General features: G+C 40.3%; 1 long non-coding RNA gene across 1 annotated transcript in view; it reads left to right on the forward strand.

The window, feature by feature from the left end:
- Positions 1-16,170, forward strand: part of LOC141797654 (uncharacterized) — a 147,902-nt gene extending 131,732 nt beyond the window's left edge. Inside the window, exon 8 of the long non-coding RNA XR_012599098.1 lies at positions 12,664-16,170. This is a non-coding gene — a long non-coding RNA (uncharacterized LOC141797654). The remainder of the gene's footprint in view (positions 1-12,663) is intronic.
- The last annotated feature ends 10,982 nt before the right edge of the window (positions 16,171-27,152 follow it).

Below are 27,152 nucleotides of genomic sequence, written 5' to 3' on the forward strand. Positions count from 1 at the left end.
ATATTTCTCTAGCAAAGAAAACCTGCAAATCACGTTTCAGAAAAAAAAATCCTGCAATCTTTCTACTTACAGACCAACTAAAAAAAATTTCTGCACGACACTTAGCAAAAACAATCTGAAACCTTTTTTATTAATGATTTTATTAACAAAGCTGTGACTAAACTATACTCACTTTAATTTTATCTTGTTTTATGGAATATTTTGATTCTTCAGAAAAAAAGACAAAAATACCCAAGAACAGTCTAAAAATACTTCCTTTTTTTAGACCAACACCTCAAATACCCAAACTGTACTTTGCCAGCAGCTAAACTTTGCTGAAAAGTAAAGTTTTTATTGCTGAAAATTTTGTTTCAGTGTTTCCGTGCAAAAGAAATAGAAACAGTCAAGGAGTGAAACTGAAGCGCCCTGTTGCAAAATTTTTAATACAATAAATGAAAAAATTATGGGGGAAAAGAAAGAGACTCCTTGTTTTCATAGTACATTTTTACAGATGCATTTGAGCTTAATTTAGAATTTGTAACTTGCGACAAAGAAAGAAATATTGCAGCAATGTGAAATTTTATTAAAGTTCATTACCCTCATCACTGTCCTCTAAATAAACCTGCTTTAAATCCACAGAGAAGTGAGTGGTTTAAACGAAGAGAGGCAAAAATGGCCACAGAGGCACCTGTAGAGCTGCAGAGATGCAGGATAAGTTTCCTTCCTCATCAGCGTTGTGCATTTTCACCTCTGAGTCTTCTTTACTGACAGTATGCTCACCCAAAACCTCTGAGAATTTTAAAGACTGCTGAAGGTTTCAGTGCAGCTCAAGCTTTTTCTTTCACTGCTGCTTGGAAACGTCTCCTTTAGCAACAAGGTGAGGATGCTCTTCAGCACATGATCCATTGTGTGTGTCAGTGAAAAGCAAACCACTTTCTGAATGAAAGATGCATTTTGATAAATCCCAAACATGTGCACAGAGGAGTCTGCAATGTTTTTACTGAAGAGTCTCTTTAGTGTTTCCTGAAGAGCTGTCCAGGTTTTGCAGAGATTTTTAAGAGCTCAAGGGGGTAGTTGCACGAATGCGTGCGACGGTGAAGGAGTAATGTGGCCTTAATTCAAATGTGTGTGACATGATCAAGTTTGAAATGTGCGTAGTGTTCAAATGTGCAAAAACATGCCAGGTGATATGTGTTGAAAAATTGCTTGTTTTCTTTGCATTTCTGACCAAAATAACACTGTAGCTGTAATTTGTCAGGGATTTGTTTGTGAAATTTCTGAGTATAACTTCACAAATTCAAACTCTTGATTCAACTCTCTGATTTAGAGACAATGTTGAAGTGGTGGACGGCTGTGATTGGCTCAGCTTTGATTCTTCCACACCTTTCCACACGCGTGTTTCCTTCCCTTGATTAAGGTGTGTTTGCATGTGTGTTCTCAGCACAGATGTAAATCCTGTGTTTTGTGCATTAGAAGGCAGAGGCGTGTGTGTGAGTGTGTGTGAGTGTGTGTTGCAGGCAGGTAGAGATCAAAAGCAGCATGACAGGACACACATGTGAGAGCTGTGTTTGGAGCCCCGTCTGGAGGTGACGTCTCCTGATTGTAGTAAACTCATTAATGCTGACGGTTGTTGTGAAGAAGTCCGGCTGTTGTTTGTGTGATGACAGTTGTTGCTTGGAAAGGATATCAGATACAAAAGGAGGAGAAAAAAAAGTTTGAGACTTGAACACCAGCTTCATTCCAGCGGAGTTTACGGGCGGTAAAATCAGCTGTCAACGTGAACAATTGTTGTCACAATATTTTCAAAAAGCAGAAGCACAGACGGCGTGGAAACTGCTGCTGTCAGAGTATCTGACGTGGGAAATATTGTGACAGTCAGGGAGGAAAGAAATCGACTTATAATGAAGTATAACAACAATACATTAAAAAAAAAATCTGTATCCACTAACTCTTTGATTTTATTAAAAAAAAAATCATCTGATGACTTTCACATTAAAAGCACAAACTTTAGAATTTAATTCAAAGACTTTTTAAAAAAAAGTGAAATCAGTGACAGCCCCTAATGATGCTCTCCCTGTCCTGCTTTTTACACCTCAAAGAGCCTCTCTTCTTCTTCTTTCTCCCCTTTTATTTTGAAAATAAAGTATGCAAATTGTGTTTTTCTATATCAATTCCTCCGACTTTACCTGTGCTCATAAAGCTGCTTCTGCTGGATCTTTCGGCCCTCATTTGGTTAAAGCTGGGAACAAACTGAGGCCCCCTCCTCCTCCTCCTCCTCCTCCTCCTCCTCCTCCTGGTCCGGGACGTGTATGCACAGCGGTGGTAAAAGGTAGAGAGGAGAGCCAAAGACTGCCCCCTGTTGGTTACCTCTGTGAAGTGTGAAGCTGTGCAGGGTTCAGCTGCGGTGACTTTGCACATAAAGAAAACTTTAAATGATTCAGCTGCGTGTACGGTTGTCCTGACATGAGATTTATTCACTGAGAGGTGAAGGAACACAAACCAGCCAGCTTTCCTCTGTGACTTTTTGTCTTCCAGTCATCTTATTAATGCTCTCCTCGGTTGTGTGTCAGTGCAGACTTTTTTGAGCTTGTTGATTCTTCTCTCTCATATCTCTTTAACTTCATCATGTCGTTCTGCTTGTAATAAGTGTTTGCTGCAGATGTTAGTTTCAGGATTATGAACAAACAGAGCTCTCTCCCCTGTCAGCATTAAAGTGAATCCCTGCATCGATAGACTTTGGTTGAGCTCAGCACTTTGAGTCCAGTGCTACTTTACCGTCTGTGCTGCTCTTTCACTTTTAACGCTCGTTCCCTTTGAACAAGTTGAAATATCCCTGCGTATTTTAGCCAGTGCACTGTTCTTTAAAAAGAACCTTTAATATTAATTCAATCATTCAGAAAAGTTTCCCTACACTTTAAAATTATTTTCTTTTGATTTTCTTCACTTCATTTCTCTTCATACTTTTTCTAATTCCCTTGGAAACACAAAAAAGTCAAATAAACTCATAAAATCAAACCTATTTAAAATGAAATGTGTTCGTTTTGACTCTTTATGAAGTTGTGAGCAGATCTTATTTTAGAGTCTCACCCTTAACATTCCTCTCCTACCTGAACCGTTATTTCCATCATCACTGTCGCTATAGTGACGACCCCGTGTGACCTCTCCAGCACCCGTCCTCCTCATCCCATCGATCAGACGTGACAGCTGTCAATCAATCACTCTGGCCAACAGCAGTGAGAGTGTGTCCTGTGTGTCATCCTGCCAGGCTAAGTGTATACACACACACACTCGCGCACACAGGGTCACAGTTTTCTGAGTGTGTGTGTGTTGTCTACCTCTCCTGCTCTGCAGACTCAGAGCTGTGTGCTCATATCGAGCCGTGCTGCTGCTGTTTTCTAACATGCGTGGGCTCTAGCGTGACAGATCTGGGTCTCTGCTGATGAACTACTTGGCTGAAGCTGCGGCTGATTCCCGACCATTACCAGCTCGTCACAGAAACACGACCAGAGCGAAACGCCATCGATACATCCACACTGCTGAGAGGAAGTCTGCCTGGATGTGAAGCTTAAGACCAAAACCACTTAAAGTGTTTACATATTACCTCTTTTTCTGTGCAAAGTTTGAATGTTTCTGCATCAGTTTGTGCATGTGTGTGTGTAAGAGTGTGTGTGTGCAAACTCAGCATGCACATGTGTGTGAGCCTTTGTCTGGCTGCATGCTAATATTAGCACCTCGCTAAAGACTGGCTCCATCTGAACACAAAGCAGGTGATAAATGAGGATAGCTGCTCTCTCCTGGTGTGTGTGTGTGTGTGTGTGTGTGTGTGTGTGTGGGAGATATTAAAAAGTGGTAGCGTCAGTGTTTCACTAAAGAGAGGGTGAGTGTGTGTGCTGTAGATCCAGATGCACGGTTTTCTGCAGCTGTATAGAGATAGAAAAGCAGCACAATGTGCTGTCTGCCAGCCAGCAGTCAAAGAGGATTGGAGATTAGCCGGCTGCAGACACAGTCGGTCGATCAGTCAGGGAGGGAGGGAGGGAGGGAGCACAAGAAAAGCAAGAGGGCAGTGTGGTCTCTGGGATTTTTCCTTTTTTTCCTCCCCTCCTTCCTGGCTCTCTCTGGGCCCCGTCGCTGATTTCAGCCTCCAGCTGGCTGCACGTCGTTGCTCTCCTTTTTTCTGCTTCATCTGTCCCTCCCCCCATCATCTCTCCTCTTTCTCTCCTTCTTCTCTCCCCGTCTCTCTCTCCAGCCAGTGGAGATTAAATGTAGCCTCTATAAGCCAAAGCACATCATGTAGCAATGTTTCTATGGTCCCTTCTCTCACACTCTCTCCTATCTTTCCTGGAGGAGTGAGTGATGTTTGCAAATCAGAGAAAAGAAAGAGAAAAAAAGGACAGCTAAAGTGGATTTTTCTTTTTGTATGCAGAAGAGGATTTGTTTGAAGGGGTGGAAAACGGACAACGGCAAGGTGGAAAAAACAACGGAAAGGAGGACTACTTTCCCTCCTCCCCCTCCTCCCTCCTCCTCCTCCACCCCTCTCACCTCTCGCTTGTCTGATTCAGAGGAAAAGTGGGCCTCTGGCAGTAAGCGATTACAGCTGTGAGGCAAATTAATGGATGATATTTCTCCCCCTCCTCCTTTCTCCTCCTGCCGATCAACACGGCAGAAGAAGAAGGAGGAAGGAGCCAGAGGTGTGGAGAGCAGAGCAGAAAGATTGGGAGAAAGAGGTGGAGTACTAATATCGGGCGAAGGAGAGGAGGAAGGGGGAGGAGGGAGGAAGGAAGGGAGGAAGGGGGGAGTTTTGGTTTTTTCCTGTCTTCCCTCCTTTCCAGCTCTGCATGTGATTGAAAGAGAGAAAACAATGCGAGGGGGAAAAGGGCGAGGAAAAAGAGAAAACGGAGCTGAGACAAGAGATCAGCAAGCGCGTTCCTTTAACTTGGATGTATGTGTGTGTGTGTGTGTGTGTGTGTGTGTGTGTGTGTGTGTGTGTGTGTGTGTGTGTGAGAGTGTGTGAGTGTGTGTGTTGAAGTGTGTGAGCATGTTTCCCTCGCTAACCTGCACGGAGCTGCAGGTCGGATAAAAAAGTAAGTAAGGTGCAAGAAAAAGAAAAAGCACGAGTGTTTTCTGTATGCGTGTGTGTGTGTGTGTGTGTGTGTGTGTGTGTGTGTGTGTGTGTGTGTGTGTGCACCCCCTCCTCACCCCCTACCTTCCCTCTCTCCCCTCGGTGAGGCAGCGTACTGGTATCTGCTTCACTGGCACCGTGGCCCTGTGTAGCTGCAAACGCTGATTCTCGATGCTCGCTCTGTTTCTCTTTTTTATCCTTCCTCACTCTCTGTTGATGTCTCCTGCTCCCTCGCTTGCTCCCTTGCTTCCTTGCCCTCTTTCCCTCGCCTGTCTACCTGTTCAAACTAACCTTTATGTATCACTTCCACTCAGCGTTTGGTTTTCTGGGAAGCGTCTCGCGACTCGCCTCCTCTCCAGACTGCTCACTCTGCCTCTGCGCGTGTGAGTGTGTGTGTGTGTGTGTGTGTGTGTCTGTGTGTGAGAGTGTGTGTGAAAGCGAGCGAGGGAGAGCACAGAGAGAGACACAGAGAGAGTGTGTGCACATGGTTCATTCTGGCTCGGTCCTACCACCCATCCTTATGCCTCTCTTTCTTGTCTCTGTCCGTCGCTCCTCTCCCGTTCATCAAGCCCGATGCTCGGATGGTTCCCTCGCTTCTGCTCCTTTTTTTGAGACCAAAAACTTCCTCTCCTGCTGAAAACATTTCTGGAATCTTGTTGGCGTGCTGTGAGTTTGAAAATCTGAGCTTTCTCTTTCTCTCTTTCTTCTCTTTTCTTCCTCTCCCGAGCAGGAAGCGAGCTAGAAGCAGAAACATCGAGCAAAAAAAGGGGGCATCCTGGATCCTGGAGGGAAGGGTGAGCCGATACCAAACGAATACTCTTCCTCCTCACTTCCCTCTCGGCTCCCCATCTGTTTCCTAAGCTTCGGACCACCATGGTGGCACGAAGGAGCCGCAGCACAGCTTTGTTATCTGGCTCGTCTTTTCTCTGTCCAGAGGATTCGGAGGAGCACACTGAGCGGGGATTTGCGCTGGTAATGATTAAGCATGCACTGGATGATTTTAATAACAGTGACAGTCGGGTGAGCATCATGTGAGTGGGGGCTGTTTGACGCTGTGCGGTCCCACCGCTTCAGATTTCGATGCTGTAATCGATGTATCCACACTGGGTGTTTCATCTCATTCATCCTGACAAAGATTAGCGATCAGCGGCTGATTTTGATTTTCCAGAGGCGATGGGAGATCTTTAGGTGATCTGTTACAGCAGCAGGCTCTCTACCTGATGGCAGGAGGCATTTTTCAAAGTGCTGTATTGTTCAGTTGAGGTGGGGGAGGGGGAGAGGAGGATCGGGAGAGGAGAGAGTTGTTGGCTTGGGGGGGGGCTGGCCAGTGTTGTGTCTGGCTGAGGTTTGCACTTGTTGTATGTTCATGACTACATGTGGGGGCAGAGGAGGCTGCAGAGCATGCATGTAAAGACGGAGCAGTGCGAAGCTGCATGTGTGCAGCAGGGAGAGCTCGTTCTGTATGCACGAGATGCTCAGACGCTGCGAGTCCTCATTTGACTTATGGACGAGTTCTCGTGCAAGCGGGCTTATGCAAGAGAAGTCAAAAAGCAGCTTGTGTGAGGAAGTGGAGGAGAGAGGAAGATGCATCTGTCTCCGTCCCTGAGACCCTAACTTGTGACGTTATGTTCTTCATGTCCACGGGTTAGGCTCTCGGGAGCTGAGAGGGATGCACGGCCGGCGCTATCTCCCGCACGTTTGCTGCTTCGAACAATGGCGATCAGAGCAGAGGAGGCCATGGCGCAGCGAGGCTAAGGCATTTGCCGCACGCTCGCTTGCCGTGTCACACGTTTCAGTTTGGCTCACACCCTTCTGTTGGTTGCATGTCTGCTGGGTTTTTCTGTGCTCTGTCTGCTGCACAGTGCACACACGGTGAAATGTGGACTGGATGCTGAGACCTCTGAGCTGAGCAGGATGGGGATGTATTGGCATGTTGAAACGGTCATGTGACAGAGTTAGAACAGGATGAGCTGAGGTGTGGAGATGGATGACATGATGCTAACAGCAGAGGCTTGATTCAGTCAAACGGATTAGCCTCTTGTATCTGCTTCAGTCTCACCATAAAATATAGAAGAGAAGTGTTTTCAACTTTAATGTGATGCTATTTGTGTTTAGCCTTTTTTTGGCTCGTGCAAATGTTTCAGTCTGATGTCATAAATTCTGCTTTTCAGTTTGGTGATGCTTAACGCTCCAAAGAAGAACAAATCTCTCCTAAAACTCCAGTTTTTAGCTTGTGAGATAAATGTTTAGCAATACACTCACAGAAGAGTTTGCACAGGTACAGGCTCAAACCATGTGGATGCTAATTTAAGACCTAGCATCCTAAGCTAGTAGCCATCCTTTGCTAATAGGCGTTGCTGCAGCTGCAGGTCGAAAAGTCGCTTAACAGCTGGTTAGCATCATGAGCGCTTATGCTAATGCTGCTGTGGTAGCATTAGCCTCTTCACACACCAGTGAATTCTGTTAATCAAAGAAGCATCTGTCAGTGTGTTACAGCAGACCTGCGTGTGTGTTTGTGTGTTAGCGTGTGTTAGTGTGTGTGTGTGCCTTTATGACTTGAGAGCAGCACAGAGTAATGTCGAGAGCGTGACCATGACAGCTCTGTACATTATGTGCTTGACCTCAGTGAACCCTCGACGATGTTAAAGCTCACTCGCTCATGCTAACACACATGAAGGGGTGGCAGAGTGACAAACACACACACATACTCACACACGCTGTGATGTCCACTGAGAATAATCCACCGCCAGACGACCTCCCTGCCGCCCATGAATCACACAGAAGTGTTTCTGAATATGCAACAGTTGATCTGATTCAAACAGTGGCGGCACACTTCTTCCATGATAGGATCGTGAATCCCACACTCTGGCTTTGGGTTTTAGGGAAAAGATCACTTTGTCAAAGCAGCAAAGAAGCCGTTTTAGCTCATTTATCAGTTGTTGGAGGCTTATTTAACTCTTTGTGCACCTTGCAATTTGTTTCCTGGGTTTTGCATCTGCAGCATATTTCCTTCAAACAACATGATTAATCATCGTCTGATTTCACACTAGCTAATTTCAGGTTTGAATGACGCATAGCAGGAATATTGACTCGCACTGATTTTGTGCATTTGTGGGATTAACGCACACGTCTGCAGCAAGGCCCTGCACCACTGCATGTGGAGAACTTGCTGTTTTTGTTCGAAACGCTTCATGGTGCTTTGGACTTTGTGTGTTCAGCCTCATGCACGTTACCTGGAAATGCTTTTTTGACCCCTTCCTGAGGGGGAGCTGTGAGGATGGGTGTGAGATTCAAGAGGGGTTTGGGAGATGTACTTTTGGATGTTTTCAGGATTTATGCAGAAAATAAAGACAGAAGAACCAAAAATAAAAGCCAGTGGTGTGCTTTGGTTTGACTCCATCCCTGCTTTTTCCTGAGACAAAGCCTAATGCCTCACATCTCTGTGACCCTGAAGCCTCATTTATTCGATCAATAATCGCCTCTTTCTTGGATCAGCAGCATCAGTCTGCCTCACACATGACCTTGAAAACTATTTTTCCCATCACTCCTCCTCCTGCACCGTTTCTTCGACTAACACGAGCCGTTACGACACGCTGATTAGTTTCTTTTTTAAGTCGTTTTAAGAGCGTAACCGAGACGTTTCCGACCTGATGTTAACAAACTAATATGGATTATAACTTTGAACTTCTCTGCACGGCTAATCTGCAGCTTTAGCATTGACTCTTATGTAACGCCTCCCTCTTTCTGCAATATCTCTGCATCCAAATCATCTTTTATTTGTTAGCCGGGTGTACAAACACAAACCTGGAGCAGTTTTTGTGTTGTCGGCAGGCTGAAAAAAAGGGGGCTGCAGGCTTGCTCTCCATTGTTCGGCTGCTGCGCTCACTGTCTGTACACTGTGTCCCCATGGCAGAGCAGACATGGAGGAGGCAGACAGACAGACAGACAGACTGAGCGACTGGTGGGCATATGCCCGCCTTGATAAGCTGCTTCATTGTTCCAATATCAATTAAATATTTCCAAAATAGAAACAGGTGAAATGAAAAGGTGCATCCACTGATTGATGTCACCTGGGAGCCTGAGAGATGAATGCGACTCTGGCAGACGAACGAAAGCGAACCTCATCCTCATATTCAACTGAGCTGTGAGTCGTTGGAGCTGCTTCAGGTGTGTCCGTCAGTTAGATCTCTGATGACATCTCTCCTCCAGAGATACAGAAACATTAAGTCGTACAGATTTAAAAGTCGAGGTTTCACTTTCACATATTTTCCGTGTAAATGCAGAGTTTATGGATTGATACATGGAGCAGTCATGGATCGATTGATCTAGCATGTTAGCAGGCAGACGCTGATCGATGATCTCTGTGAAGGTGGACGTTTTTAAGGGAGAATGCAGGAAATGACTGAGTGACTGAAATCTGGTCTAAAGCGTCGGACAGTTCAGGTGTGGAGGCGACGCCGCCGCAGGTTGACGCCCAATGCGCCTTGAGAAGACAGTCGACGTCGAAGACGGATCGACGATAAAAGCGAAGTTATTGATCGGAGAGATCGATCACATCAGGCGTGGAGCGAGGTGTCAGACGCCTGGCGATGGATTGAGACGTCTTTGTGGCAGCAGTGATGCGTTTCCAGTCACCATCCTGCAGTTTTTTTCTGCCACTCCCTTCCACACACAGACTCGGCTCAGCTGCAGGCGGGAGCAGCACACTCATCAATAACCCAAGCTGGTCAGCCTCTGTGTTGTGCGTGTGTGTGTGTGTGCTTCCTACAGTATCCGTCAGCATGTCTGTAATGTCTTATTTGTGTGTGTGTGAGTGTGTGTGTGTGTTTAGCAGCACTGCAGAGGGGTTCACCACCCGCTTCTTCCAAGTCTGTCGGTGAAACAAGATGGCGTCGTGGCTCCACGTGGGCCCTCCCTCCCTCCCTCCCTGCTGCGCTGCCTAATGCCCACTTTACCGATGGCACCAGAAAGCCGACACAGGTCATATTTGGAATTGTTGCACACCTGGGGCGTATTTATTCCCCACATAGCTGAAATTGCTGAGGCTCTTCTCAGCGCTGGAGCTCGGCCCACTTTGGGAGATTTAGGATTTGGGGCCGATCCAGAGCTTTCATTGTTTTTCTTGGTTCCTTTTTTCTCTCAGTCTGTGAATCGGCTGCCAGACTGTATGCTGTTTTGGCTGCGATGTGGGCGGTTTAAAATGTTCTGGTGGGGTGGACGAGTATGTTTGCAGCATGATTTGTCTGCCTGCCTGCCTGCGTGTGTGTGAGTGTAAGTGTGTGTCCTTTGATTCAGGCTGGGGCTAAGGCCAGTGTAAAGGAGCTTGGGGATTGTGCAGCCACATCACAGCGGCAGATTAATCGGACTACACACTAACCTCATTAATCTGAGAGAGTAATGTCACCAACAATGTGTCTGCAGCTACAAATAATCACACACACACACACACACACACACACACACACACACACACACACACACACACACACACACGTATTAAAGCTGTCCTCTGCCTGTTGGTAACTAACGGACGCACAGGTAATGACCGGCTGAAGTGTCACTCCTGTCCAGCTGCAGGTTGTGCAGGAAATCCCCCCTTGATACATCACAGTTAACCCTTCGCTGCCACGATATTTGAGAAGCTGGATGTTTTAAAGAACACAGCACATGCACGATAACTCTGGTGGATTCTCTCCAATCATTTTCCTTCTTGTGATCACATTTCTTGTTTCTGGTGTGTGTTTGTTGGTTTACAGGGATTTTTAGCAAGTTTATATCTGATTTTTTTTCACTGCTGCTGATGATGGGCAGAGCATGCAACAGATGGTCGAAGACATCCTAAAAACCAGTTGGCTTGGACAGTTCATATGATGAATTTCTAAACATGCAGCATGTTTTGTGTGGACTTGTAATTTATTTTGCATGCTATGGTTTTTGCTTTTTGAAGAAATAATTTAACATTCTTTTGTTTGAAGTTGCAAGAACAAGTCGACCAACCTCTCAGTGCATCACAACTTTCCATCAACACTTTAGTGCTATGGCTGTAAACAATATGAAATGTTGTTTTTAGTTCACCATTTTTCAAACACGAGAAGCAAGTTAAGATGCATTTGCAGCTACAGCTTTAAATATGACGATACATTGATAAATAAGCGTTTGCAGAATAATATCCTGTATGTAAAATTGGCAGATGGAGCAAATGCATAGCACCTTTCACAGCTTCCTTCTGCATCTGTGAATGTGTTGCATATTTCTTTATGTTGCATGATATTGCAGACAAGACAGGAGGAACTTCACCCTGATATTTTCTTTATCGCTGCATTCTTTTTTTCTTCAGTCTTTTTGTTTCACATGAGCAACTTTCTTCATGAAGCTTAAATTAGCATCAGCTCCCTTTGTTTGTGTGGATTATCAGCTCATTGCACACTTTTAACATTTGTTATATTCCTAATTTGAGTTAAACCAAGTACTGAAACGACTGTTTTTGCTTTTTCTATAAAGCTACAAGTTTTGTTATGTGGTATATGTTTATCTTGACTAATTTCCCTCTGATTATCGTGTCTTACAGTTGAATATTATCTGCTTTCTGTGTGTTGCTGACAGTATCTGGTCTCTTTTGTGATAGTAAACAAACCTATTTAGGTTATGCACATAAAACATGCGTGTAATAACATCCTGAATTCATGCAGCAAGTGGATTCGTACATGAACTCAAAAGCAGAGGAGAAGGATATGCAACCTGCTGTTCAGGAGTCTTACAGGATGCATTTGATTTAAAGCAAGAGGATTGTTCTTGTTAAATGATTGAACCCTTTTTTTTTGTTTCATAATGTTCGTAATGTTCTTTTATAGCCGTTTTTGTCCCTCTGCTAAATGTTTGTGAGGAGGCAGCGTTGATGTGAGAGCAGCTCGGTAAAACCTTCAGAGGTGTGGGACTGAAATAGAGCCGTCTGAGTCTAAATAAAGCCTTAATGCTGTCATTTCACAATCCTGCATTCTTTCAACTGTTTATTAATAGAAGCTCTGAATGTGTGTGTGTGTGTTTTTCTGAACAGATATGTCATGTGGCATGTTTTGTTTCTGATCTCTGGAGGTATTTTTATCCCTCTTTAAAGTCTTGAATCTGTGTCATTCTGATGAGTCTGATCTTTTGCATGATTTTTCTGTTTCTGCAGAGCTGCAAAAAGACGCATTACGACATTACAACATCATCTCTGCTGACCACAAAGACACGGGACCAAAATAAAAACCTTTAAACAAGAGCTCACTGCTGCCTCACTGTTTTCAATGTGCTTGTTTCCCGACAGTCTGCAGCCAGATATATGAGCTGTAATATTGTAGCTAAGATTAATGTTATCATGTCGATTAAACCTATTTCTACACACCTGATGTTTAAGGAGTTAGAAACACATTTTGTTTAAAGCATTCAGACACGTTCATGTCATTCTTCAAAGAGCGATACGTACATCAGAGCAGCTCTGGTGTTCTAAAATCGACTGTACGTACTGTATGTGTGGCTCGTGGTGAAGCATGCGTCTGAGAGCTCTGTCTTTGTCTCTCTTTCAGCCCGTTAGACCAGGTCAGGACACGTCGAGGAATGGTCCATGAGCATGAGACGGATATGACACCACACTGAAGCGAGCTCCAACTGTCCATACTCATGCAAACACTCACACAGGATATCTTGACCGGGGAATAGCTTGAAGCTGTAGTGTGTTCACTTATTGTCGGACAGTTTAAGGGATTTTTTTATTAGCAATGTGTCACCTGAGCTTACAGATGAAGGCGCTCTTTGAGAGTGATTTAAACATCTTATTTTGTATTCAAAGATTTTTCATGTTAATAAAGTTTTGATAAGAATCCTCTCTTTTTGTATTTTATTCAGCTCATGCACATATGATCCATGATGCTTATGTTAATGAGGCATACTGAGTGTTTAAAGGAATCTACTGTGATACACAGAGCTAGCTACCTCTGTGCATTAGGACTGCTCTCCAGCATTTTCAAATTCTTTTGCAATGCTAACAGATTAGCACACACTCTTTTCTGCCAACATACACTTACTGCTACTCCTAAAGCGCACGATTCAGCACAATAAACTGCAGCATGTAAAGTTAGCTCAACTCTATTGTGCTGGGAACTCAGGTGGGTTTGGCACAAAGGCTCCTGAAATGATGCTAGCCTAGATGCTAACTCTTCTCCCTGGTACTTTTAAATACTGTATGTTATGCTTTGTTTTGAGCAGAATGTTGCTTCAATAAATGCTAACACTTATACATACCATGAGCTAGCCTAAGCAAATTTGGGGAGTTTATATGCTCAGCTTTTCAAGGTTGAATACTCACACTCTGTTCTGATCTGTGTGTATGTGCTATTCTTACAACTCAGCAGGATGACTTTATGTAAATCTGCACTGCTTGAAAACGATAAGTTCATCTGATCTGTACACACACACACACACACACACACACACACACACGCACATGATTAGATTTGATTTACTTGGATGCGAATCCAACAAATCACCCACACTAAAACAAAAATACATGAAAAGGACGCCCCGGCTTAGCGTCAAGAGGTTTGAGGAGGGGTCCTAGCTTTCTGAAATAAGAACTCTGTAGCTTTAATTGTAGTAAACAAATAATTAAAATTGTCTTTTTTTATGAGGTAACTTTCCAGTTTCTTGTATTTCTTTTCTTTGTTTATTTTTAAGCTCTTGAATAAACTAGCATACGAATTGATTTCCAGTCATATAAACCTATGATTCCAATAAAACTATGAGATGTATTTCCTTATTTTTTTATTTGTGTTTGTATTTAATTAGTGAAATCATTTTATGTTTCCAAATGGAGGAAGAAAAGCTGGAGAGAATTGTGATGAAGCTGTCTTTCAGCTGCTTTTACTTCAGCTAAGGAAGACAAGCCTAATAAATGATTTATTCTTTTAATAAAGAGGAAAAAAAGGAAGCAGCAGAATTAATGATAATCCAAAACTTGTCTGGTTTTTATTTATTCAAAGCTGTAAGAGTGAATCTTTTTTTTTTAGTCTGATAACATCAGACTGAAGCTGTAATTATACAAAATGCTGTATAACAACAGGTATTGCAGTGCTAACACTCCTGCTTAGATCCTGAAAGTTTGTCAAATGCTAACACAAAAACTATCAATTCATATGTGCACACTAATGCTCACGCTCTCTAACAGATAAAGAGATCATATCAGTGTTTCACCCTACTGTGGTTTATCTTAGATGATGGTTGCTGTTATATTAACATGTTATGTTAACTTAAGAGTAATGTGTTAGTTAACATTTCAGCAAGATAATGTCTCATTTTCAGTGTATCAGCATGAACGGTGCTGTTTTATATGGTTGATTATTCTTTGGGTGTCTGAATTAAAAACACATCCATCCATACATTTTATCTACTTCCTCAAAGACTTTTCTCTGGTGATGATGGCAGAATTTTCACAAAATAAAAGTCTGGAATCTGTGATAGGAGGAATCATGATATGCCAACGCTGCTGATTGAGCTGTTTCTGTTTGTTTCGTCTTGAGGTTGGTTTAAAGTCCTCATGACAACAGGTTAGACTCTTCTTCTTCAACAGGGAGTTAAAGTGATGAGTTCATTTCAAAAGGAGATTTAGATATAGCACATTTGAAGGCGTACTTTGGGGAAAAAATAAACTCACATTTCATATACTCACTTTACTCTTTTTATGTCTATTTTAGGTAAGTTGGATTATTTTTCTCATTTTCCAAAAGCCTAATAAGCACAGCAAAAAGCCACATGGCAACTGCATTGGTGGCATCAGATGTAATAACTCTGACAGGTATGGACCCTAAAATAGGATTTTGGGGTTAAAACAAAGGAAAAAATATAAATATATGAAAAGAGACTAATGCAGGTCTGGGTGTTGAGGATGTCAGTCAGTCAGAGCAGTTATCTGTTGCTTTTCTGTATTTGTTGCATCTGTTTAACTGATTTTGGAATGCTTCTCTTTCATTATGTTTTAACGTTGTGTGGGGCTTTGAACTCATTTTTATGCTGAATTAAAGGGAGTAAAATGACATTGTAATGCTTTTGAAACTTAAGGCAAAAAAGTTATGATCTCAAGTCAAGATTTGCTGCAAGGAAAAGAAAGAAACTCAGAATTAAAGCAAGACTCAGTAAATATGTTTGGACTCATGTCTTCTCAGGGCTTCCGTAGTTTATCTTAAAACATGAACCTCTCTCTGCAGAACAAGGCTTTGTGCGAACACTGCAGTGAGCAAACACTAAGCTTCTTACATTCTGTATTGATCGTGCAGATTGAGTCAGGATGGAAAACTCTGCTCTGACACGTTCTGTGATCCTGCAGATTATTAATCCAGAACATTCATTCCTGACATTTTTCTACTATGAAGTGTCAACTTTTTGTGGTGACCATTCAACCTCATCCTGCTTCCTCTTCCTGAGTGATTCAGCACATTTCCAAGAACTACCGTCGACCCCCCCTCACCCCCTGGGTTTTTGTCTGGACTTGTTGCTGACAGATTTGGTTTGGGTTTGGATAACGTGAGAATGACGGGCAGAGTTTTGGCACATGGATTGGCTGACGCAGCAGACGGCTCAGAGCTGCAACAAAGAGGGAGACGCCAACCTGAAAAAACACATTTCAGACACTTTATCAGAATGTATGTTGTTCAAGATCATCAAAGGTCTTTAAAGCTTCTGCTGGAGAAAAAACTTTTCATTCTTTATTACCATACTAAAGCCTCATTATATCAGGAACTCTGGTTCACTCTGTTTTAATTTTCTGATAATTTTTCTTTTGTGATGCAGAAAAATAAAAGGTTTGCAGAAAAATCCTTGGACACAAATTTGTATCACTTGTAAAAGGCTTTGTGCACATTTCTGTCAAAGAATTTTGTTTTTTTTATATTAATTGGTTTTTTGAAAAAAGTGAAAAGCAGGATTTTGTAAAAGCAGACATTAAACCATTTTAATTCAAAATTAAAAATTGACATGGTCGTTTTTATGAAATAGCTTTCCAGTTTTTTGTATATACAGAGTTGGATAAATTATTTTTATTATTATTATTTTGCTTTTCAATAAAACCAGCACACAAATCAGTTCTTAGTCAAATAAAACCTAGGGTTCAAATAAAACCCTGAGATGTTTCTCTATTTTGTTTGTGTTTGTTTTTTTTTTTCTAATGAAATTATTTTAAGTTTACAAATAGAAGAAGAAAAGCTGGAGAAACTTGTGATGAAGCTGTCTTTCAGCTGATTTTATTTCAGCTGAAGAAGACAAGCCTCATAAATTATTTATTCTTATAATAAAGAGGAAAAAAGGAAGCAGCTGAATTAATGATAAAAATCCAAAACGTGCCAGGTTTTTATTTATTCAATGCTGTAAGAGTGAATCTTTTTTAAAATCAGAATGTTCAAGTAAATTTCTGGATTTATTCTCAGCAAGACTAATAGAAAAAAGTTTAGAAACACAAGGAGTGTTACATAAATGACATCTGGTTGTACAGTTCTTGCATTGCTCTATACTTTTGACTCAAACACATAATGAACTTGATCTAATGTGAGTCTGATGCAACATTATGCTTTTCTTTACATTGTTTTGAACTTTATCCCGACCTGAGAGTTGTCCTCAAGCTAACTAATCAAACAAAAACAGAGAAGTGAGCTTCATCTGTATTTTTTGCTGTTTCACGTCATACTTTCAGTCTGTTCTTAAAATAAGCTCTCTTTCTGCTTTTTACGGAAGTCTAAATGCAAGATTTTTTTTTATTTTTTTGGTTACATAAGAGAAACATTTTCTGAGGTTCAGCTTCAATCGATTTCACACCAAGCCGCCTGGAGAGGGAAGATGAAACAAGCAGCTCATGAAATGTGTCTCTGATGCTTCTGATAAATTCATTTGAAGACAATAATTGTGATCATTGGTCAGAAAGACGTTTGCATGATTAAATCTCTAAAAGAAGTCAGACCCTGAGTGAAGACAGAGCTAAGAGAAAGAGCACACAGAGCACAAAGCTGCATCTCTGTCTCATCCGACATGATTTTTCCCCCTCCGCTCATCGCCGTTCCTTGCTCTCCCTATCCCTCCATGTCCCGCTCGCTCTGCCTGTAAATCCACGCTGAGATTTGGCTCGCACACACTGGAGCTCTCTGCAGCCTAAAAGTAGGCCAAAAGCCATCTGAGGACAGAGCTCAGGGAGAGACAGAGGAGAGGAGAGGGGGAGAGGCAGCGAGGAGGGAGGCGGGTGAGGAGCAGTGAGTGAAAGGAGCTGATAGAGGGCATGAAAAAGAAGATGTATTTATATCTTTTTCACCATTAAATCCTATTTATGGAATCATCTGCGGCCTGTTTTCAACCCAGCTTTGAGGTTATATAACACATCTGAAGCTCTTTGTTGTTGAGAGGCTGTCATCAGGCCTGATGCTGATTTCCTTTAACTTTAACATCTTCACCCTCGGACACTTTTTATCATCGGATTCTGGTTTCAGACTCTTCACAGAAACATTATAGATGCTTTCTGAGATGCTTTTCCTCGGTGATATAAGCCCTGAGGAGGTGTGTGTTTCAAAAAACGGTTTAAGAAATAAAAAATATGTCAGAGGAGAGAACTCTGTCCCTTTAAAGTTTTTTTTAATTTAAGGTTTCATGTGCACTTTTTTAAAATCCTGAACTAAGGTTTAACATCGCTCCTGTTTTTATAAAAAAGGGTTTAGTTGTGAAGTTGTTACAAATAATGTAATACATTAAATTTCAAGCCCTTAGTTTCCATTCTTCATTCCTGTAATTAACCTCTTTTGTTTCAGGTGAACATCTTTCAATAAGAATTGAATTTTGAAACTCTCTCTGAATTTGTGCATGCTTCTCTTCTGAAGAATCCAAAATTAAATCAGTCGTATTTCTGTGTTTGGAAAGATGATTTTCCCAAAGGTTGTGTTTGTGAAATAAACACTTATTTACCCGTTCTGAATTCTCTGTCTCTGTCCTTCTTCAGAGCTCACTCTTTAAGTTTTTAAAATAAAAGTTTGTCCTTGTGGGTTGGTTTTAACCAGATGTTTCTCAGCCTGGGACTCTTTTTTTCTCACACATTTTAACACCTGAATGAAATGAGATGATGCATTCACTTACATTTTCCTTTTTGCTAAATGAACAGAGTAAATATATCATGATTTTTTTCCACATCAAAATACTGATGAGTCTCTTTTGTTTCACTTTTCTAAAATAAAAACACTCAGACAGTGCTGTTCAAGTCCTCAGGAAGACAAAGGAAGAGGATCACATCAGTCCAGTTACAAGGTCCGAGCTTCAGCTCCTGTCTGTTGTAGAGCAGATTTTAAAACACTGCAGCTTGTTTCTAAAACCTGAATGATTTATTGATCTTCTCCAACATCAGGAGCAAACTGTAGGAGCAGCGTTTAGGTTTTATGATTCAGAAATCTCTGAGCAGGCTCCAGAGAGGTGCAGGTCTGATCAAAGCCTCAGTCTGAAAATTCATCTCCACCACAAAAAAACGAAATCAGACCAAGTGTTTGTGTCTTATTCTTACTGAAAGTTGTCTTTTTAGAATTAATATGAGCCAAAGTCACCTGACAAGTCCAGAAAATGTCTGATTTCAAGATATTGTAACACAAAAATGATGTATGAGTTGCTTTAAAGAGTAATAAGAAATCTGCGAACAGAGTAAGAAAAACGGACTTGTTCAGTGTCTTGTATTTGGACATTATTCTTCTTTTAATACAATTTTTAACAAGCTTTAAGGCTTCATTTTTTTCTTATAATAACTAAAATGAGACATTGTTCTGGACAAATGCTGAGCTAAGATTTGATTTTTCAGAACAAAACAGCTGATTTTAATAAAGTGAATCATTTCAATTACTCGTTTGATCCTATATCTTTTACTTTCCTTTTTCCTTTCTTTTTACTTTATGAAGCCTGATCTGAATGATTTTCAGACCTCTCTAAAGCCTCTCTTCATCTCATTGTCATGTTGTAACATTTCTGAGTTGCCTTGTAGCTGAATGTCTGAATGAATAACTCACCTTGCTGTGTTTTGTTTAATGTTTAGTTTAATGTTTAGTTTTTACTCTGGAGTGTGAATCAGCCTGGCATATGCATGTTTTTGTTTTTGAATTCAGCACCCTGGATGCAAATAAAATCCTTATCCTTGTCCTTTTTGAAAGAGGCGTCTTCCTCTGTGTTTCACAAACACGTTTATTTGTTTGTCTCTCACTGGTGCCAAATATTTGTTGTTGCTCCTCCACTCAGGGCTGTGTTCTTTACGTTTTTACCTCTGAAATGTGTTTGTCTGCAGGGACAGGGTTTGTGTTTGGTGCTTTTCTCTCTCGGAGCTGCTGACTGACCCCTCTTTGGCTGCTGTCAACACAAAGCTGGAGTGAAATCAACATGGACTCATCCTTACAAAGATCCTTCGACTTCAGATAAAAAAGCACCTGAGATATAAATCTTTAAAGGGACCTGTTCATTCTTCAAGTTTGAATGATTTAATGATATAAACTCTGCTTTTCTCTCTTAACTTTTCAGCAGCTGAACTCACATTTGTTTCTTTTTCTTGTCTTAACTCGGTTAACTGGGATTGCTAAAGTTTTAGGATGTGAATAACATTCCCCTGACAAATTTAATCCTCTCTTTCTCTGCGTTTATAAGACAATTATTTTGAATATTTAAGAAAAAGGTGTGATAAAAAAGTCAGAGTATGCTCTTTACTTTTTTTTTTTAAGACACCCCTGTCCTTCAAAAACTTTTTGAACATGCTCTTGTTGTTGATTTGTACTTGTTTTGTTTTGTTTTGTACAGGGTTGAGGCATCAGGAGTTTCTCATGTCTTCTGGTTAACGAGTTGGTTTTGTGTGAATGTTTTGCTGTTTTTTGCACATGAAAGCTTGTTCTGATATGTTGGAAGTTACTGAGTTTCTCAGCTTTAGTAGCTGAGCTGATTTGACTGCTTCATGGATTTAAGATGAAGCATCTTTGAAACATTCAGGATAACTCTGAGATAACTGAAGAGACCACAAGGATGCTGAAAACACCTGAAATCAACAATCAGACAAACCGAGGAAGAAATGTTTCTTCAGGGACTGTTTTATGTTCTCACAAATATTTTTACATGTCATAAAAACATGTAACTCAGCTTGATTTTGTGAGTTTGGTAAATACCAAACACACTCAGCTTGTCTTTTTTACTTTTCTGATGCTGTTTTTTTTAATTGTATTTCATGTTGACATTTTTAAGTACCCTCTTAGCGTGTGATCTTTTTAAATTGGATGAAGAGTTTCTGTAAATAAAACCTTTTTTTAATAAAAACAGAGGCATTCAGCTGTTGCTCTTGACACCTGCCTCAAACTGTTTTGATGAATAAATAACTCTAATGTCATTAGAGTCCTGAAGTTATGCTTAATTTTGCATTCTTACATTCATGATTCAACCCTTGATATTTATTGACATTTATTGATACACACAGTGAAAAATAAGAAACCTACAGAAATACAAGGTTAAGAGTTGTGCAGGAGAGGAAAGAAGCTCAAGGGCTTATATGAAATCCTCCTCTCAAAAACAAATCGCTGTAAGAACATCCAACGAGAGGAGAGAAGGAAAAGGAAAAAACTGAAAGAAAAACTTAAGGAAACAGAAAGAAAGACAGAAAGAAAAGTAATAATTATAAAGAGCAGGACTACAACCAACTGACAGTGACTGATAAAGTTCAGTCCAGTTGTGCTTGGCAGGATGATTTTGTCTGCACAGAAGATCCCGTATCAAACCAGAACTTAGAGAATAAAGGTTAAAGAGATCTGTCTCGGGAGTTCAAGCGTTTGGTACTGTGACATTTGATGAAATGTTTATTTTTGAGGGTAACTGAAAGGTCTTCTGGCTCCTTGCAAAATAGGGATGACCATCCAAAAGGAGTTTAGAAAAGTGCTTTTATCTTCTGGTTTAAAACACAATCATAAGACTCACTAAGCCAAAAAATAGTTTTTCTTATTTAATAATTATCAGATTTTTTTTTTTTTTTTGCCCTTAAAAAGAGAGAAAGTCTCGTTTGTATACGTAGGCTCATTTCTGCAGAAACATCAATACTTATCATAAATTGGATTTATATCTTTAATCTAAAACTTAATTTCATCGTGTTGTTTGGATAAAATAATACTCTCTGGGATTTAGTGATGTTTTGACAGAGTTCAGCAAAGACAGCCTGTAAAGCTTCAACATCTCATCCCTTTCTTTATCTGACAGAGGCGACTGTCTTGGATTGTTCTCATGAATCGTTGACTGAACATGGTGTTTCCACCGATGTTCACGTCATTTGGCTGCTCACACTGGTTTGCTCATGTTTTTTGTGTTGTCACCTTTAGATTCGTGTGCTTCCTGGTCTTCAGGTGTAGACTCAGGCTTTCTGTCTCCTCCTTCAGCTGATCCACGAAGCCGCAGCTCGACTGGTCACATCACTCCAGTCCTGGTCTCCTCTCACTGGTTTCCAGTCCATATCCAAACAGAGGTAAACATTTTATCTCTCACTTCTAAAGCTGTGCCGCGCTGAAACGTTAATTACCGTAATGGCTGTAGTATAGAAGGACCCTGATTTTTTTTTTTTTTTTTTTTTATTAAGACTTTGATGACCAATGGCTGCATTTCAGTGGAAGAAAACTTAACATGCCAAGTTGCTTCAGATTAGATAAATGTATGTATACAAGAAACTAAACAAAAACATTTTTCTTGCCCCATTGGCAGATTTTTTTTTAGACCTTTTTCAAACAATTCAGGTGTCATTTTTGACTTTTAAATCTTGATCTTACATTTTCTGGACTTTTCAGGGAATTTTGGCTCATATTAAGCAACTTTCTGAAATCAAACACTTGATTAAATTTCAGTTTTTTCAGTGTTTAAAAAAACTTTTCTTTTTTCATGTAAATTGTAATTTCAGGATTGTAATACCACGTTTTGTTTTGTGAGACTTTTTCCAAATGAGTGAACATGTTCAAGGTTTTTAATTCATCCAGCTCTAAAGCACTGCCCCCCCCATATGTTCCAGGGGTTTTTTATTCATCATTTAAATCTATCTTGCTTATCATATTACTGTATATTGCAAACACTTATCCAAAATGTCTGCAGAGTGTTCATTGTCTTCATTTTTAAACACACTCATACAGATCATATGCACCAAACTGTCAATGTCTCTCCTCTTTTCAGTCCTCTCCAGAGCTCAATGAAGGTATTCATGATCAGTGTCCTTCTGTCAAACAGCTTCGATGAGATGGCTGAACTTTTAAGTTCGTGATATACAAAATCCTCAAGGTCACAGATAAACATTTAAATATGACATCCAAAGAAATAAAAGACTCATGGTCTAGGTGGTGCCTCAACTCTTTTTTAAGACATGTATTCTCTAATAATGTGAATAAAGATACAATACTCCTACAACAGACAATATACATATATTTTTTAGGTAATTATAAACAACCTTGAAATAAGAAAAAGACCAATTACAATCTTTAGTCAAAACCATCAGACTCTAAAATGTAAACTATGAATGTTATATTTGTAACAGAGCTTTTCCATCTGCTTTGAAAACAGTTTTCATGGAGAAAAATCTGGGGTCAACTACTGAATTACATTTTACATTTATAAGAATTAAAAAGGTACAAATAAAAGTGCTCAAAAGATGGCAGTTAGAATAACCTGGAAATAATTTAACTGAAAAGAGGAACATCATGGTGTTTATTTGATGCAGTTTGAATTGTTCAAGGACCTTGATATATTTTTTTTTTACATTACAGCTCATTTTTGAGAGATTAAGCTCCTACATCAGATTCAGGCCTGTGTTTTTCATAGTGAGGGGCCTGACCTCTCAGGGGGGAACGTTGAGACCTGAAGACCTGAAGAGGGCTGACCACTGACAGAGTGCTGTCGGGTGAAGGACAATGATCGCTTGATGATTCCAATGCAGCTGTCTGATCATTACTGCAGATGTTTTGTCTGATGTGTGATGTTTTTAATCCTAGAGGTATTCATCATGTTTACATGTTGTGTTTGGGTGTATTATGTGTATTTGATGTCTGTTGAAATGTTTACAGTTCTGCTGCTGTCTTGGCCAGGACACTCTTGAAAAAGACATGTTAGACCTTTATCCTGGTTGGATAAAAGTTAAACAAAAATACATTTAAAATTACCATAATATACTGTAATTCTTTTAAAACAGAACACATTTATGATGAATATAAGTATTGCAAGATAAGATAACATTTTGATGATCCCATGGGGGGATTTTGATGTTGCAGCATTTCTGACAGAGCAAAGTAAGACATATAAAAAAAAAGGATAAAGGGTTAATCTGTAAAAGAAAGAAAATAAAATGCACAAGTAAATGTAAAAACAACAACAAAAAAGTTCTAGAAAAACAAAACAAATGTACAGAAAATAAATAAAAATAAATAAATAAATAAAACAAAACAATCTAAAATAGATACAAAAAAAAACCTAAAAAAGAAGAGAAAAAGACAAACCAAAACAGAGAATTTTAATACAAAATAAACAAAAAAAACCTAAAAAATAAAATATGAATAAATCACAAAAAATAAAATGAATAACAAAATAAAATTAAACAAAAAAGAAATAAACAAAGCAAAACCGAAAAATACAAATAAAATACAATAATTAAAAAATGAAATTAAAAAAACATAAAGGGCTGTAGATTGCAAGCATAAATGCTAGAAATTAGGTTTTATGTTAAATTCTCTGGTTCTGTTGCTTCCGTTTGTCTTTGCTAAAATTCTCGGATTAAGCAGACCTGGCTTTTTTTATGCAAATGGATGTGGTTACTTCTTAGATTGTCTTTTATACATCTGTACCTTGATGACCTTAAGATCACTTTTTAGAAAAATATTTATCATCCTTAAAGTTGAGAACTTGACATTTGAATACATGAAGCATGTTTTGCATGCCCTGTTTTCCTCCTGTGATTCTGCAGCCAGGCACTGATAATAATTAATAATAAACAATCTTCACCACAGTTGGTCTAGATGTATGTACCTGAGCGTAAACATATTTGTGCATCTTCAAGTTGTGGATGATCCCTACAGAGATAAATGAAAGGTGGGTTAATGACATCTGAAGACGTTCTCAACAACCCCTATTGAGGTTCATTTCTCCTCTCCTCTCCTCTCCTCTCCTCTCCTCTCCTCTCCTCTCCTCTCCTCTCCTCTCCTCTCCTCTCCTCTCCTCTCCTCTCCTCTCCTCTCCGCTCCTCTGCTTTTCGAAGAGTTGTGAGGCTCTCCTGGATGATAGATACAGTTTTCCTTTCAGCCAGCTCCTGTTGTAATGAAACTGTAATAATGCCCATTCACTCCTGCCAGAACAAACCCATTGACCTCGGGGTGGTGCATGGCATGGGTTCTGCCTCGTCCCTGCAGCCCTGATCCAGGCTCACTAGAGGCCACCTGGAGGTCTGGCTCTGCTGGTTTGTGAGCCGGCAGAGCCAGACCTCAGGAGTGGATTGAGAGATAGAAAGATAGAGGAAAACAAGGGAGAGATATTTCCATCTGAACCCAAACACCACCCACCTCTTCAGATCTTATTTCTCGTCTACCGCCTCCACCCATCCTCTTAATGTCTTTTTACTTTCCTCTGCCCTGCTTGCTGTCTCTCTCTCACATCACACACTGAGAGCTAAAACACACACACACTTCAGTGCATGCATGTGTGTGTGTGTGTGTGTGTGTGTGTGTGTGTGTGTGTGTGTGTGTGTGTGTGTGTGTGTGTGTGTGTGTGTGTGTGTGTGTGTGTGTGTTTACTCTGCTCAGGCTGAACTCTGTGCATTGGGAGCAGTTAAGTAAGGCAGTGATATTTTCCATGTACTCCATGAGCGCAGCTCTATTCATTTCAGATTGGAAGAGCTGCTTCCTGTTCTGTAATCATTTCCACCTTGTTCACAGCAACAGCTCCTCTCAGCTACTGTATGCACCAGCTCATACAGACACATCATGCATGAAGGAGGAACAGGACTACAGGGGGAAATGTGATCCAGGTTCCTCCTCCTCTGCAGCTCTCTGAAAGCTTTAATGTTCAGTTAATCCTGAATCCCACTCTTTGACGGTCACTGCACCTTTGAAACAACTTAGATATGTGAAAAGGCAGATATGTGTGAATTAGTATCGAACATTGTTAGGTTTATGTTTATTTATGCAGCACACTTATTGCAGACAGTTGCAAAGAATTGCATGAAATTACATCACGGTATCTGCAAATGTTAAAGAGTTTCATCAGAGAGTCATACTTCCTGGCAGAGATTTCACCTTCCAACATGTTATCACCTCTAGAAACTAAAAGTGGTTTGTCTGAAATATTCTTCACTGTAAAGGCAACGGTCAGAACTTAAAAATGGTTGTTTTTGACTACTTAAGCTGGATGTCTGTTTAGCTTTTTGTTATTCACGTCAATGCTTTAAATAAATAAAGTTCCGTACGAATAAATAAATCTTCAGTTGAAGATGAAACCTATTTGATGAAGCCCTCTAGGTATTTTCCTACACATCAAATTTATCTGACACAGTTTTGCATAGAAGAAACAACTTGATATAAAGTCTTCAATAGATTAAACTCAATGTATTTTGGTTGCATTTTTTTTTTTTTTTTTAATTTTACGATTGTCAACATTCACTTTGCATCCCAAAAAATTTCTCCTTTATGACTTTTGGTTTTCTGACCTCGTAGTACCTCAGCTGGAAAATGTCATGAAGGGCTCACTAAATAAAATGCATACCCATTAAAGTAAACTGTAAATAATTCTGCTTTAATCTATTTATCATATTTCTTCATAGATTTATCCCAAAAAAAAATGAAGATCATGATTTGATTCAAGTTTGTCGACTGAGCTGTTTTGACCAATCAGGTGTCAGCAGGCTCTACAGGAAAACTGTATGGAGAGAAAAAGCAGGAGGAACACATTCCACTGAAATGATGATGATGATGATGATGATGATGATTATTATTATTATGATTATTATTATTATGATTATTATATTAATTTATTTATCTATTTATTTTTTTATCATTGTGCACTGTGAAGTAATAGTGGTCATGATGGTATCAGAATGAATCCCATGGCACAAAACTAAAATGGGTGGAAGTACTGGGGAAAAAAAGCTGATTTAATTGGTGCAACAGATCCCCGTTTGTTGATGTGCTTTTTTAATTTTACAGCACACTTTTTTAATTAGCGGGCGTCCAATCTATGGTCAAACAGATATTATCCCAGAGGAGTGAAAGAAACAAGAAAATTTTTTTACTTTGCAGATGTGCAGGAGTGATTGATTTTTCTCTTCAGATATAAATGTACAGTCACCTGTTAAATAGGGATGGAAGCTAGTTTTTGTTTACAGTGAAACTGGGACCCACCCAGTAACTGCAGGACATTGATTTCAAATTTGTCTCTGTCAGCCTCAACACATGGAAGAGGTCACTTACAATCCCATGAAAACTGTCTACATCTCTGTGCTTATGTCAGTGAAGTAAGCCTGTTACTATTAACAGCCAAACTGGGACCTGTTTGAAAAAGATACATCTGCCACGGTGAGTTTGACGTCAGTTTTTTGCTCTCTTTTATTGGACTATGAGCCATGAAGTGCACAGAAAACACATCTGAAGCAAAATCAGACACTTTTATCCAGACACTGAAAATGATTTCTACTCATGTTGATGGAGTCCTCTTTAAGCAGGCTGGTGCTGCTGTCTGCTCCTGGCCTCTATCAGCCAGACTCATGTTGTTGGGGGTGATTTAAGGAGATGCAGAGATTCATTGGGTTTCATCTCAGCTCATTTAACTCCACACATCGCACTCTGCTCCTGGAGGTAAACAGGACATCTGACCTCTCCGTCCGTCCTCCCTCCGTCTCTCTCTGCGTCTCCTCCTGAAGTCAGATCTCTTCAAAATAAATGACAGTTCAGGATAATAGCCTGCTGTTGCCATAGATACCAGAAAGCAGATCTTTGGGCTACTCTGTTTTCTCTCTCTCTTGCTCTGCTGGAAAATGACAGTC

The sequence above is a fragment of the Halichoeres trimaculatus genome, unplaced genomic scaffold, assembly GCF_033239565.1.
Source record: "Halichoeres trimaculatus isolate MK-OKI-2021-1 unplaced genomic scaffold, fHalTri1.1 fHalTri1_scaffold_9, whole genome shotgun sequence".
In the NCBI taxonomy this organism is placed as follows: Eukaryota; Metazoa; Chordata; class Actinopteri; order Labriformes; family Labridae; genus Halichoeres; species Halichoeres trimaculatus.